Source organism: Pan paniscus, chromosome 7 (genome assembly GCF_029289425.2).
Source record: "Pan paniscus chromosome 7, NHGRI_mPanPan1-v2.0_pri, whole genome shotgun sequence".
Classification (NCBI taxonomy): Eukaryota; Metazoa; Chordata; class Mammalia; order Primates; family Hominidae; genus Pan; species Pan paniscus.
Window position 1 is genome coordinate 58,020,754 of NC_073256.2, and position 13,155 is coordinate 58,033,908.

Genomic DNA, 13,155 nt, shown 5'->3' on the forward strand with positions numbered 1-13,155 from the left:
ATAGCAGCCTAAACAGACTAAGATAATTATCATTACAGATTAGAGTCCTGCTTTATGTTTCTTTGGATTTGTCTGATTCATATTGTGTAATGTCTTCTTGTACTGATTTTTAAAAATTATTATGGGCAGTACAGAAAAATCTGAATTCTCACTTGTGTTCAATAATAGCTAAAATTAATAGACAATTTGTCTTCAAGACTCTTCTGTACCTTCTTGAAAACTGACACATTACTTTGGAAAACAAATTAAGAAAATGAAAGATTTACAAAGAAATAAAAAAGGATCCCAGGAATAAATCCTTTCTCGTATATGGTATAATAATTTTCAACAACACCAACAAGACCATTTGATAGAGAAAGGACAATCTTTTTAAAAAATTGTGTTGCGAAAACTGGATAATCACATGCAAAAGGATGACATTGTACCCATGCTTGTACTATACACAAAAAAATAACTCACAATGGATTCAAGATCTAAATGTGAGTTTTAAAACTATAAAAATATCAGAAGAAAATACAGGGGGAAATCTTCATGACATTGGATTTGAAAATAATTTCTTGTATATGACATCAAAACCATAGAAAACAAAATAAAAAATAGATAAATTGGAGTTTAATAATTAAGAATTGTGCATTAAAGAACACATTCAACTGAGTAAAAAAGAAATATATGAAATGGGAGAAAATATTTGAAAATTATATATCTGATAAATATCCAGAATATGTCAAAAATTCCTACAGCTCAAAACAATAAAACCCGTTAAAAATGGGCCAAGGACTTGAATACAGACATTTCTTCAAAGAAGATATATAGATGACTAATGAGTACATGAAAGAAGATATATAGATGACTAATGAGTACATGAAAGAAGATATATAGATGGCTAATGAGTACATGAAAATATATTTACCATCACTAACCTTTAGAAAAACGCAGGTCAAAACTATAAGGAGATAACAATTTTAACCTACTAAAATGGCTAGTATAAAAAAATTTTAAAAAATTGTGTTGACAGGAGTGTGGAAAAATGGAAAGCCTTGCACATAACTGATGGTATGTAAAGTGATCCAGGCTTTGTGGAAAATATTCTAGTGGTTCCTTAGAAAAAGAAACACAGAATTACCATATTAGCCAGCAATTCACATATACATATAAACCCAAAAGTATTGAAAGCAGAGACACAGACAGATATTTTTGCATCCATTTTCATAGCAGCATTATTTCCAATAGCCAAAATAGCATGGAAATAACCTTTTCTCATACATGAGGCAGTGAAGAATCTTAAAAGCATTGAGCTCTACCATAGTTTAAGGTTGCTGCATGTTTGCTTAATTTCAACAGTTTTGCATTGCAATTCATTTCTTATATAAAACATTCTGAATCACTTTTCTTTAGACAAATCACTTTGAATCAAGATATCATTAGATTGTCTGCCTGTATGTGTGTGTGCATGCATGCAAATGTGTTTTAAAGTTACTGTTTCCTTGTCTTTTTTGATGGTTACTAAATTTATTTACATTTAATGTCATAATATTTTGGTGGCAATACTGATTGCTTAATTCATTACATTGATATTTTAGTTGTCTGGTTTATTTTTTTCATTTAACTATATAGATATTTTTGCATAGATTTTTTTCCTCTCTAATTCTCTTGATACTTATTCATTTTTATGTTAATTAGAGGAATATCTATTTTTCTAATTAATACAGTCAAAAGTAGAATAATGTCACATTATACAAATAATGTGGAAATTTTCCATAGAAATTTTGCCATTAACTCACTTTAAAATTCGTTCCCAAGTGTGTCAATAATTTTTCATAAAATTATTTTTGAAACAGCTTATATAGTTCTACTTTAAAATTTACTTTTAAATATTTGTAATTTTAACCGACAACTTATAATTGTATATACTTATGAGGTAAGAAGTGATGTTATGACATGTCATAACATGTTATGATATGTTATATGTATATATACAATGTGGAATGATTGAATCAAGTTAATTAGCATATCAGTCCTATTGAATACTTATCATTTAATCCTATCTAACTAAAACTTTGCATCCTTTGACCAACATCTCATTTTTGCTACACCCCTAGCCTCTGGTAACCACCATTGTACTTTTTCTATATATGTTTATATTGTGGTTCCATATGAATTTTATAAATTTTTATTTATATAAAATATAGCATTGATATTTTTATAAAAATTTCATTGAATCTATAGATCACTTTGGGTAGCATGGACATTTAAGCAATATTAATTCTAATTCATGAAGACATGAACACGTGTATTTCTATTTATTCATTATTTCAATTTAAGTACTATCATTTATTAATTTTTAGGATTCACCCTCAGATATGTCAATAATTTTTTATAAAATTATTTTGAAACAGTTTTTTTGCTCCATTTTTAATCTGAAGAACACCTTATTAGATAATATTAAGTTAATGTGTTACATGTAGCCATTCACAGAAGGGAATATGTTAAAATATGATAGATTAGAATATATCATGTAAATAAAGATTAAATATAGCTAAAAGTTTAAAACTAAATTTGTCAATAATATTGTACATTGCCAATGGCTGTATATTGCCAAAGATATGTGTAAGTGTACTGAGTTGACATAAATATATAATGCACTTTGGGGCACAGTTATAGAAGATTAGAAAACACTTTTAAATTCAAATTTATGTATTTATTCTATAACTGTATTTGAATTTCAAATTTTAAAATTCAAATCAGCAGTATGCTTTAAATATCATATTTGTAAAAGTCACTGTCATGTTTTCAGGAAAAAGTACACCCTTGTTTGTGAAATGACATGCTGTTCCTCAGAAAAATGGCCTTTAATCAGTTGCTACATTTTTCTACCTTTCCTCATTTTAACTGCCGTCATTGGTCTTAAATGGAACAAAATGAAGGGATTTTGGCACTGAGCAAAAAGTGTAAGTGGAAGGTAAGTAAACTTGTTATTTTTTATATTTAATTTTACAAAAGGACTATGGGAAGAATTTGAGTATAAATTTAAATATCACAAATAGGAATTTTGAGAAGGATTGGGTTAATGTTTAGAAAAACTGAATGAGATATTGAATAAGAAGGTCTTACTATACACCAAAGTTTCTTTTCAGATTTTGGGCAGTTAGGTGTTCTACATATTCTTACAGGGCAAGGAACAACTGAAGCTGCTCAGTAAATCCTCATTGCCTTTCAAATAGAAAGCCCATATTGGGGCGGGGCATGGTGGCTCATGCCTGTAATCCCGGCACTTTGGGAGGCCGAGGAGGGTGGATCACGAGGTCAGGAGTTTGAGACCAGCCTGGCCAGCATGATGAAACCCTGTGTCTTAAAAATACAAAAAACGAGAAGGGCGTGGTGGCACATGCCTGTAGTCCCAGCTACTTGGCAGGCTGAGGCAGGAGAATTGCTTGAACCACAGGCAGAGGTTGCAGTGAGCCGGGATCATGCCACTGCACTCCAGAGTGAGACTCCGTCTCCAAAATAAATAAATAAATAAAAGCCATATTGGCTGAAATTGTTTGAGGATGTTCTTTGGATTTCCCAGACAACCCCACTTTTCATGCATTGACAGTCATTTGTATCAAGGATATCAATAGAGACAGTTGGGGAAGCAACTTTTGTGAATAGAATATGTAGAAGGTAAGAAAATAAAACAGGAAATGAGGGAGAGAAAGTAGATAGGAAACTGCACTTTGTGCACAATTAATATTCTTCAATGGTTTCTAAAATTATAACAAAGGTTTTTGAAGTTGTTTTCTTTGCTGTAACATCATTGCATACTCACTAAATATTTAGGGACAGAAGAATACGGATAATAAGGATAATAAGTGGATTTCTGTTTCTCACAGTTGAAGATGAAGATTAAATAATGATATAGAATTTCTACTAACACCTCTGTTTGCAAGCTAGATAATTTTATGTATCAACAAGTTAGCAGTAGCTAGCAGTTTAAAGTAATTGCAAAAACCGTAATTACTTTTGCACCAACCTAATAATTTCAGAGTAATATTCTGGATTTTTTGGAAGACACATAGTTATCAAATTGTTATAAATTAACTTAATTGAATGATAGCTAGCATAAGTCTTCTTTTGCTCTTAAGACATCTTGGAAATATGCGAATAGTTACTATAAGTAAATATGAGTAATGAAAAAATGTTGTAATAAGAGATTAATGGTTACAAATGATAAAATCTGTTCAAGCAGCCTCTTTTACAACCATAAGTGGTTTCAAGGCTGCAAGGGTAAGAAACTAACTAGAGTTGAAACACAAAAGACAGTAATGAACTGGATGGTCAGGAACTAGGTCATTTCATCCATTACTGATTGACATTACCCCTTCTTGTCCCTGTCTATTCTCTTTATATTGACTGCTCTGGCTTTGACTTGGCCCAATACCTCTATCTCAACCCTTTCTATATTCACTTCCAAACAAAATAACAATAATCTTAGTCAATGTCTTTTAGTTAATATTCTCTGGAGACAGAAGAAAATAGCAGTGCAAGGGCACCAAAATTCATCCTGTATTCTATCTGGATTTATAATCCTGAGTTAGTTGTTCAAAACTTATCTTAAGAAAAAAACGGAGGCTTTATAAATACCACAAAATGAAACTAAATGTATCTGAAAGACACAGAGGCCTCATTAAGGGCCTCATTAATGAAGGAGAAATTATAGTCCAAATAGTTATTTACATAGTTATTAGTAGAAATACTGTAACTGTGTAAATGGTAATGTAAGAATTTGAAGATGTGCACTTATATATCTTTTTAACTGTGGAGAGGCATTATCATAGATATATTAGTATCTCATTCCATCTTCCGTGTAGACAGGATAGAAAAAAATAATAGATTTTTAGTTTGAAATTTTTTTAAAAAGTCTTAAAACCTTTAAAAGTTAGACCAACATTAGATAAAGGCCAAACACAAAAATATATGCTGTCTGAGAGGTATACGGAAAGCAAAGTGGATATTGGTACCTACTAATTAACTATCACAAATGTAGCTTTTTTACTCTTCTTGATTTTGCTTAAGATTTTGCTTCTTGATTTTACAATGGCTATTAACCCTAAAACCAATGTTAATCTCTTTTATACGGTTCTACATCAGAAGACAGCAGTAGTAGCAGCAACAGTAACAGCAGTAGTGACAGCAACCAGTCATAGAGGTAAGTGATATAATTCATAATACATACATATTTAAAAATTTTTAACAATACCTTAGTATGAGAAAGCTATTATTCCCATATTTTATCATCCGAACTTCTACATTTTAATATCATATGCTAAGCAAAGACTAAAGTATTTTATGTTATTATTATTTTATGCTTATTTGGAAATATTTTAATGTAACTGATATTAGCCAGATATTTATAAAAAATATTTTTGTAATAAGAAGTGACTTCCAAATTATTTTACATACATTCTTAGAATATTTATGAATAATCATATTTCCTGCTCCTTCATTTAAGATTCTAATGTGTTAGAAATTGGTAGCTCTAACTGATTTACACAGATTGTTTCCCTATATTTACATTTTTTCCTTAATAACACTACATTGGTATTATTATCCTTATTTTAGAAATAAGAATATGGATGTAAAGAATTTAAATAATTCTTCATATGTATAGAGTTTTTGTGAGTTTTGCATTGGCGTTTAACTTAAAGCAATCAAACTCTAGAGTAGAGGCTTACAATCTTAAAACATATAGCCTGATATGTGGCTAGGGATAAGGAATAGAATACACATGGATTGAGGACCTAGTTGATGCTAAGCAAAATGCTAAGTATACTCTCCCTCTGAGGCAGAAAGACAATTAATTATTTACTATGAAATGGCTTGAAATAGGCATATGTATGTACTATTCAAATTCATATGTGTAGAAAAATAATAAAGTTTGATGTTAGGCCTATTACTGGCAGTAAATTGAAAAGTTCAAAAATTCAATCTAGAGCAAGATCAAGATTTCATCCAATTGTTTATCTCCCATTCCTTCATATCAGACTTTGAGTAATAATTATGTCCATGGGTCTCTATTTCCTTATCTGCCACCAAATAAAACCTTTATAACTTGTAACCTCAGTGTAAAAATTTTATTCATGCCTAGACCAATCTCTACATCCTCCTTAAAAACTTTATCAGAAGCCCATGTCTTACCTGAGGATTCTGGCACTTGGCTACTGCCTTCTTCTCATGTCCTTCAATCAGAATCTCACCATCCTGCTGCGTGTCTTCACCTGAACTCCCTACCACCACCATCGGCCAACCACAGTCATTTTCTCCTAGAGCTTACCATTTCCCTGATTTCTTCCAACTCATAAGTCATAAATGCAACATCTTGCTTTCCTTTTTTCCTCTTTTCACAGCTTCCTTCTGCCAACAGTACCTTCTGGTTGCATTGAAGTCTTGCCTCAATAATTTGAGATAGAGGGTTAGGCTATCAGTCCATAAATAATAGACATATAAGTTGATGATATAGTAAATTGAAACATTATTAATCATATACAAAAGATTATAGCAGTAAGGATGAGTGGGGGAGTTGCTGTTGAGGAAGGTATTGGATAACAATTTTACGTATTTTTTCTCTCAATAAGTCCTATAGCACAAGTGATTTGTAAGCAAATAATCTGAAGGAGGTGAAATAGTTACTCAGTTTTGATCATTGAAAGGAGTTACCTGAGTTCAAAGGATGAACTCACAAAAAGCTTTTATTTAAACGCAAAGGGTACAGTGTAGCAAGAGAGAGTGCAGGCAAGCATTGGGGGTCAGAAAGACAAGGGGCTCCAAGGTTCCTTATTGTAGATTTTAAACAGCCCATTAACAATCCCAATGTCTTTTTCTCAACAAAAAGTCAAAACCAGATACCCAGGCTTTCCTAGAGATAAAGATTGAGTTTTTCCATTCTAGCTGTAAATCAAATCTATCCTACAGAGGCATGGAATTGGCAGAATTACTCATGCATATATCTAGGCAGTATATTTCCAAGCACATGAATGATATGATACAAAATAAGTTGGGAATGTTTGAAGAATACCGAAGATGTCAGTCCACCTGGAGCAGAGTTACTAAGAGGGCTATAGTTGTGGTTAGATCAGAGAAGTAACACCATGGAGGGTCTTGGAGCTTTTGGAGTCTGTCTCTGTTTTACTTTGAGTGAAAGGAAGGAATTACTGAATAGTTCAGATTCCAGCCACATGGCCTTACTCTTTAAAAGGCCGACTTGTTGAAAACTGTCTGTATGATCACAAGAGTAGAAGTAGAGAAAATACTGCAATAATACATGAGAGAAAAGATAGTACTTCAAACCAGGAGTGGTAAGGATAATCTTATGGATAAAATTTGAAGGTGAGTCAGCAGAATGCATTGACTGTTTGGATGCAGAATGTAAGAAAAAGTGCTTAAATAATATGTCTATTGATGTAAAGCAGGAAAACAGCAAGGCTAAAATGTAAAACTAGGCCTGTTTCTAGAATGTGGGCTCTTCGTACTTTATAAAAGTCATTTGCAAGTCTATGAATACTGAGATATAAAAAAAAATAGGTAACCATGAGCCAAGACAAGTAACTGGTATGCCACAATAAGGATTTTGAATGTTTTTCTATATGAGCAAGAACATAAAGTATTTTTGAGGTTGTAAGAGAGATCTGGCATGACATGTTTTGCATTTACCTATTTCATTGGGATAAAGTAGGCAGAATGGATTCTGTCAGAACTGCAGACTGGTGAAGCAGCTAAGAGACTACTGAGTGCACAGGAAAGGTGTGATGAGGGCAGGATTAGAGAGGAGGAAAAGCACAAAAATATTTTCAGGAATATGACAGAGGCAGAATCTGTTGGATTGGTTACTGAATGGATATATTTGGATTAGAATAAAAGAGAGAATTACAAAGACCTCTACTTTTCTGGCAGAATGGATAGTGACACCTTTTACCAATTGTTGCAGGAAGTCAGGGACCCTGAATGGAGGGACCAGCTGGAGCCATGGCAGAGGAACATAAATTGTGAAGATTTCATGGACATTTATCAGTTCCCAAATAATACTTTATAATTTCTTATGCCTGTCTTTACTTTAATTTCTTAATCCTGTTATCTTCATAAACCGAGAATGTGTGTCACCTCAGGACCACTGTGATAATTGTGTTAACTGTAAAAATTGATTGTAAAACATGTGTGTTTGAACAATATGAAATCAGTGCACCTTGAAAAAGAACAGAATAACAGTGATTTTTAGGGAACAAGGGAAGACAACTGTAAGGTCTGACTGCCTGCAGGGTCTGGCAAAAAGAGCCATATTTTTTATCCTGCAGAGAGCCTATAAATGGACTTGTAAGTAGGAGAGATATGACTAAATTCTTTTCCTAGCAAGGAATGTTAATATTAATACCCTGGGAAAGGAATGCAGTCCTGGTGGGGGGAGGGGGGCTGCAGTCTATAAAGGGCCGCTCTGGGAGTGTCTGTCTTATGTGGTTGAGATAAGGACTGAGATACGCCCTGGTCTCCTGCAGTACCCTCAGGCTTATTAGGGTGGGGGAAAAACTCCGCCCTGGTAAATTTGTGGTCAGACCAGTTCTCTGCTCTCGAACCCTGTTTTCTGTTGTTTAAGACGTTTATCAAGACAATACGTGCACAGCTGAACATAGACTCTTATCAGTAGTTCTGTTTTGCCTTTTGTCCTGTTCCCTCAGAAGCATGTGATCTTTGTTTTGCTTTTTGCCCTTTGAATCATGTGATCTTTGTACCTACTCCCTGTTTTACACCCCCTCCTCTTTTGAAACCCTTAGTAAAAACTTGCTGGTCTGAGACTCAGGCGGGCATGATGGTCCTACCGATATGTGATGTCACCCCTGGAGGCTCAGCTGTAAAATTCCCCTCTTTGTACTTTTTCTCTTTATTTCTCAGCCAGCCGACACTTATGGAAAATAGAAAGAACCTACGTTGAAATATTGGGGGCGGGTTCCCCCGATAACCAATGACATACTGTATAGTAGGGAAAGAAGTGTCTTAGGTTGGGGTGAGGAAGTGGAGGGGAGTAAATGATGATTATGGTTTTGAACGTGTATATGTGGAAACCTGTTGGAAATGCACTGAGGGCTTTTGAAAATTCTCTCCCTCTGCAGATACATATATAATAGAGAAATTAATAGGAACTCTTTTGTATTTCTTCACAGGTTTGCATTGCTCTTTCCCCCTCTGTTTTCTCGTTGGTGATTTCCATTTATTGATGTAAATTTAGAGACCATGTTAATGAAACCTGTGTGACTACCAATTTATAACATTTACTTTTAATGTGGCTATCACAAATTATTCATGAATAAGGAACTTTGCTTTATGAATGTCCTGAATATCAGGCACAAATTATTAATACAACAGTATAGCAAGCAGTGTCTTATTTGAGTAATTAATTGCTATACCTGTAGTTGCATTATAAAAGTAGACAACTTTTATTAACAACGAAAATTTAACATTTCTATTTTTCTATATTTCTTTTACAACAGTAACTACATGATAACATCAAAAGCCATAAGATAGAGAAAGGATATTACCAAGAAACTTACCATTAACTGGCTTGATTCAACAATGAAAACAAAAATCGCCTTTTTTCTCCTTTCATTATGGCTTAAAGCTTTCAATTGCACAAACAAAATAAATTCTACGACAGGAAGTATGCAAGCGTGTGTCTATTTATTATTCTACCTGCCATGAATCTTTAAGTAGGAAAAAACCACTTTTGCTCTTTTTCACCCAGAAACCTGTTGTCACGCGCATCCGTGTGAAGAGACCACCAAGCAGGCTTTGTGTGAGCAATAAAGCTTTTTAATCACCTGGGTGCAGGCAGGCTGAGTCTGAAAAAGGCGTCAGCAAAGGGAGATGGGGTGGGGCAGTTTTATAGGATTTGGGTAGGTAGTGGAAAATAACAGTCAAAGGGGGTTTTTCTCTTGCAGGCAAGGGCAGAGGCTACAAGGTGCTCGGTGGGGAGCTTCTGATATTCATTGTTCAAGAGAAAGAATTTCACAAGGTCAATTGATCAGTTAGGGTGGGGCAGGAACAAATCACAATGGTGGAATGTCATCAGTTAAGGCAGGAACCAGCCATTTTCACTTCTTCTGTGGTTCTTCAGTTGCCTCAGGCCATCTGGATGTATACGTCCAGGTTTGGGCTCAGAGGCCTGACACCTGTTACATCCTAAACTGAAAACTTTCAGATTCTTCAGATGCCCACGGTCATGCTGACTGCTCCCGTCTCAAGAGAGGACACCAATAGCCACACCTCCAATAGTTCATGATTCCCCTGCCCTGTCTGTTCCAGGCATTAGGATACTGAGTGGAAGAATTGCTAGATATTCACTCTCATAGCCCCCAGATAGTCACTAGTATCCCTTCTACTTTAAAGAAATTGCTCAAACTGAGTTTGAGGTCATAGTACCATCATGTACGTATGCTTCGTTGGCCCTGTATAAACTGATCTGGAAGATTTCTCTGTCCTTTGAGAAAACTCAAACTTGCTGCTCTATCTTCCCTGAAGTTGGGCATTTCTGGGTAAGATTTTCTTGCCTCGGTCTCCCCTCCCATCGGTCTCTTGCTAAGATGGGGGCACTTCTACATATCGCAGAGCATTACACATGGGTTAGGGATCCATCAGCCCACCTGGAGTCCAATTAGGACCTACAGAGTCTTCATCACAAACCAAGATGCTCCTCAGACAGGGGTGGAGGAACCTCACCACAGAGGTCCAGAGTTTCCTATTCCAAATATCCATCAACTGAAAAATGGGTAAACAAAATGTGGTATATCCAAACAATGGAATATTATTCAGCCCTAAAAAAGAATGAAGCACTGACACTGGTACAACATGATTGGTCCTTGAAACCATTATGCTAAGTGAATAAAGCCAGTCACAAACATCAGATATTTACATGTGTATTTGAAGAAGCCTCATTGTCTGGGGTAAGTACCAAGGTTCTCGGTCTCATGGCCAAGGAGATGGAGGTCGTGGACACACACACACACACAGACAAACACACACACACACACACACACACACACACACACACACACACACACAGAGGGAATTTGGAGCAGGAGTTTAATAGACAAAAGGAAAGAACAGCTCTCTGTCTCAGAGAGGGGTCCCAAGCAGGTTGCCAAGTTGTCAGGGTTTTTATAAATGGGCTAGTGAGGACGGGGCTCGTGAGGAGGGGATGTCTTATCCTCCTAGGGCCAGATGGTTTGATTGAGAACAGGTGTGTTATCTGTATGGTGCAGAGTTTTTGTCAGTTTTCATCCCATTCCCTGCCCACATAGGCAGAATCTCAGTCTGTGTAACTTTGTTCTGCTTATCTGGGAGGGAGAGTTTCCGTGTCTGTTCCCAGACATCTTCCTGCATCCACAGGCATCCCCCTGCCCCCACAAGTCTGCTTTTGGCTTCCCTATCTCAGTGTGCCTAAAGGGAAAGGAATGTGCTTATTAAAGCCCTCTGTTTTACTGGGGCCCATTGTGTAAGTGTGAAGTCTGGTGATTACCCAGGAGACCTTCCCCTTCTTTCTGTGCCCAAGCTGTTGATGTGTGATTTACAGCCTGAACTTTCAGCCTGCTTGTTGTTAGAAGAGAAGTGATTTCTTTGAACTGCCTGAGGTTAGAAAGGGAGGTATTTTTGAGCTGCTTTTTGTTAAAAGGAAAGATTTCTGACAGGGACTTACTTTACCCTGTCTACCTAAATAATTTCTTTCTGCCTCCTATAACATATTCATTTGTATGAAAAGTCCAGAATAGAGACATCTCTTAAGGTAGAAATTAGTTTAGTGGTTGTTTAGGGAGTAGAGGGTTGGGATAAAGAACTTGTGTTGGGGGTGGGAGGGTACTTTATGGCTAATGGGCACAGAGTTTCTTCATGATGTGATGAAACTAATTTCAAATTGACTATAGTGATGTTCACACATATCTGAGAACATATTAAAAATCACTTAATTGTATGCTTTAAATGGGTAAATTGCATGGCATATGAATTATATCTCAATAAAGCTGTTTAAAAATACAACCTGGGATAAATTTACCAGAAAATATAACCTGGGATAATTCTACCAGATTTCTGTCATCTTCATTGCCACTAACTTATTTTGGGTCATTGTGTTCAATGGCCTGCTTCTTGTCAATAATAATTTTTGAGCTATCTGTTCAGGCGTACCAGTACTTAGCAGATCCAAGTTTTAGTCCTGATCAGTCTTATTTATTTTATTTGTTTTTTATTTTTTGAGATGGAGTTTTGCTCTTGTTGCCCACGCTGGAGTGCAATGGCACGATCTTGGCTCACTGCAACCTCTGCCTTTGGGGTTCAAGCAATTCTCCTGCCTCAGCCTTCCAAGTACCTGGGATTACAGGCGCCCACCACCACACCAGGGTAATTTTGTATTTTTAGTAGAGATGGAGTTTCACCATGTTGGCCAGGCTGGTCTCGAACTCCTGACCTCAGGTGATCCACCCATCTTGGTCTCCCAAAGTGCTGGGATTACAGGCATGAGCCATCACTCCCGGCCCTGATCAGTTTTATTTTTGCACACAATTTTTGCACACATATTTTGACACAATTCATCCCTGAAATAGGGGGTACTGGAGTAAAAGGCTTGAGTGTGATAGATGGGTTGGGTTTTGGACATGTGCCATTTAAGATATTTGTCAAAAAGTTAAGGGAGGCAGTTGCATAGTCTTCTACAGTGGTCTCAATTTTTCTCTCTCCCCTTGCCTTGCTGCCCTTCCTGTCTCCACAGTTTCTTACTTAGAGCTTAGAGTCACTGTTAACAAAACAGTCAGATTGCATTGTAAAGGTTTTCTTTTCCCTTAGAACACTATATTATAATCTTGTGTAGTAAGCAAGGTACACAGTTGAAGTAAAGTGCTTTCTGATTGTCTTTTCAAGATAAAGTTCCATTTTCTTGAATTCTCTTTATTTGCAAAAATAACACTAAATATTAAAGCTTTCCTTTCTCTTTCCTCCATTGATTATAATATAGTTTTATGAGAAAAATACACAGTTGAAGAAAAGTGCTTTTTGATGGTCTTAGTGGGATCAACTCCATTTTCTTTTTTGCAAATTTATTTCAAATAATTTTGTGTATTTATAGGGTACAGCGTGATGTTTTGA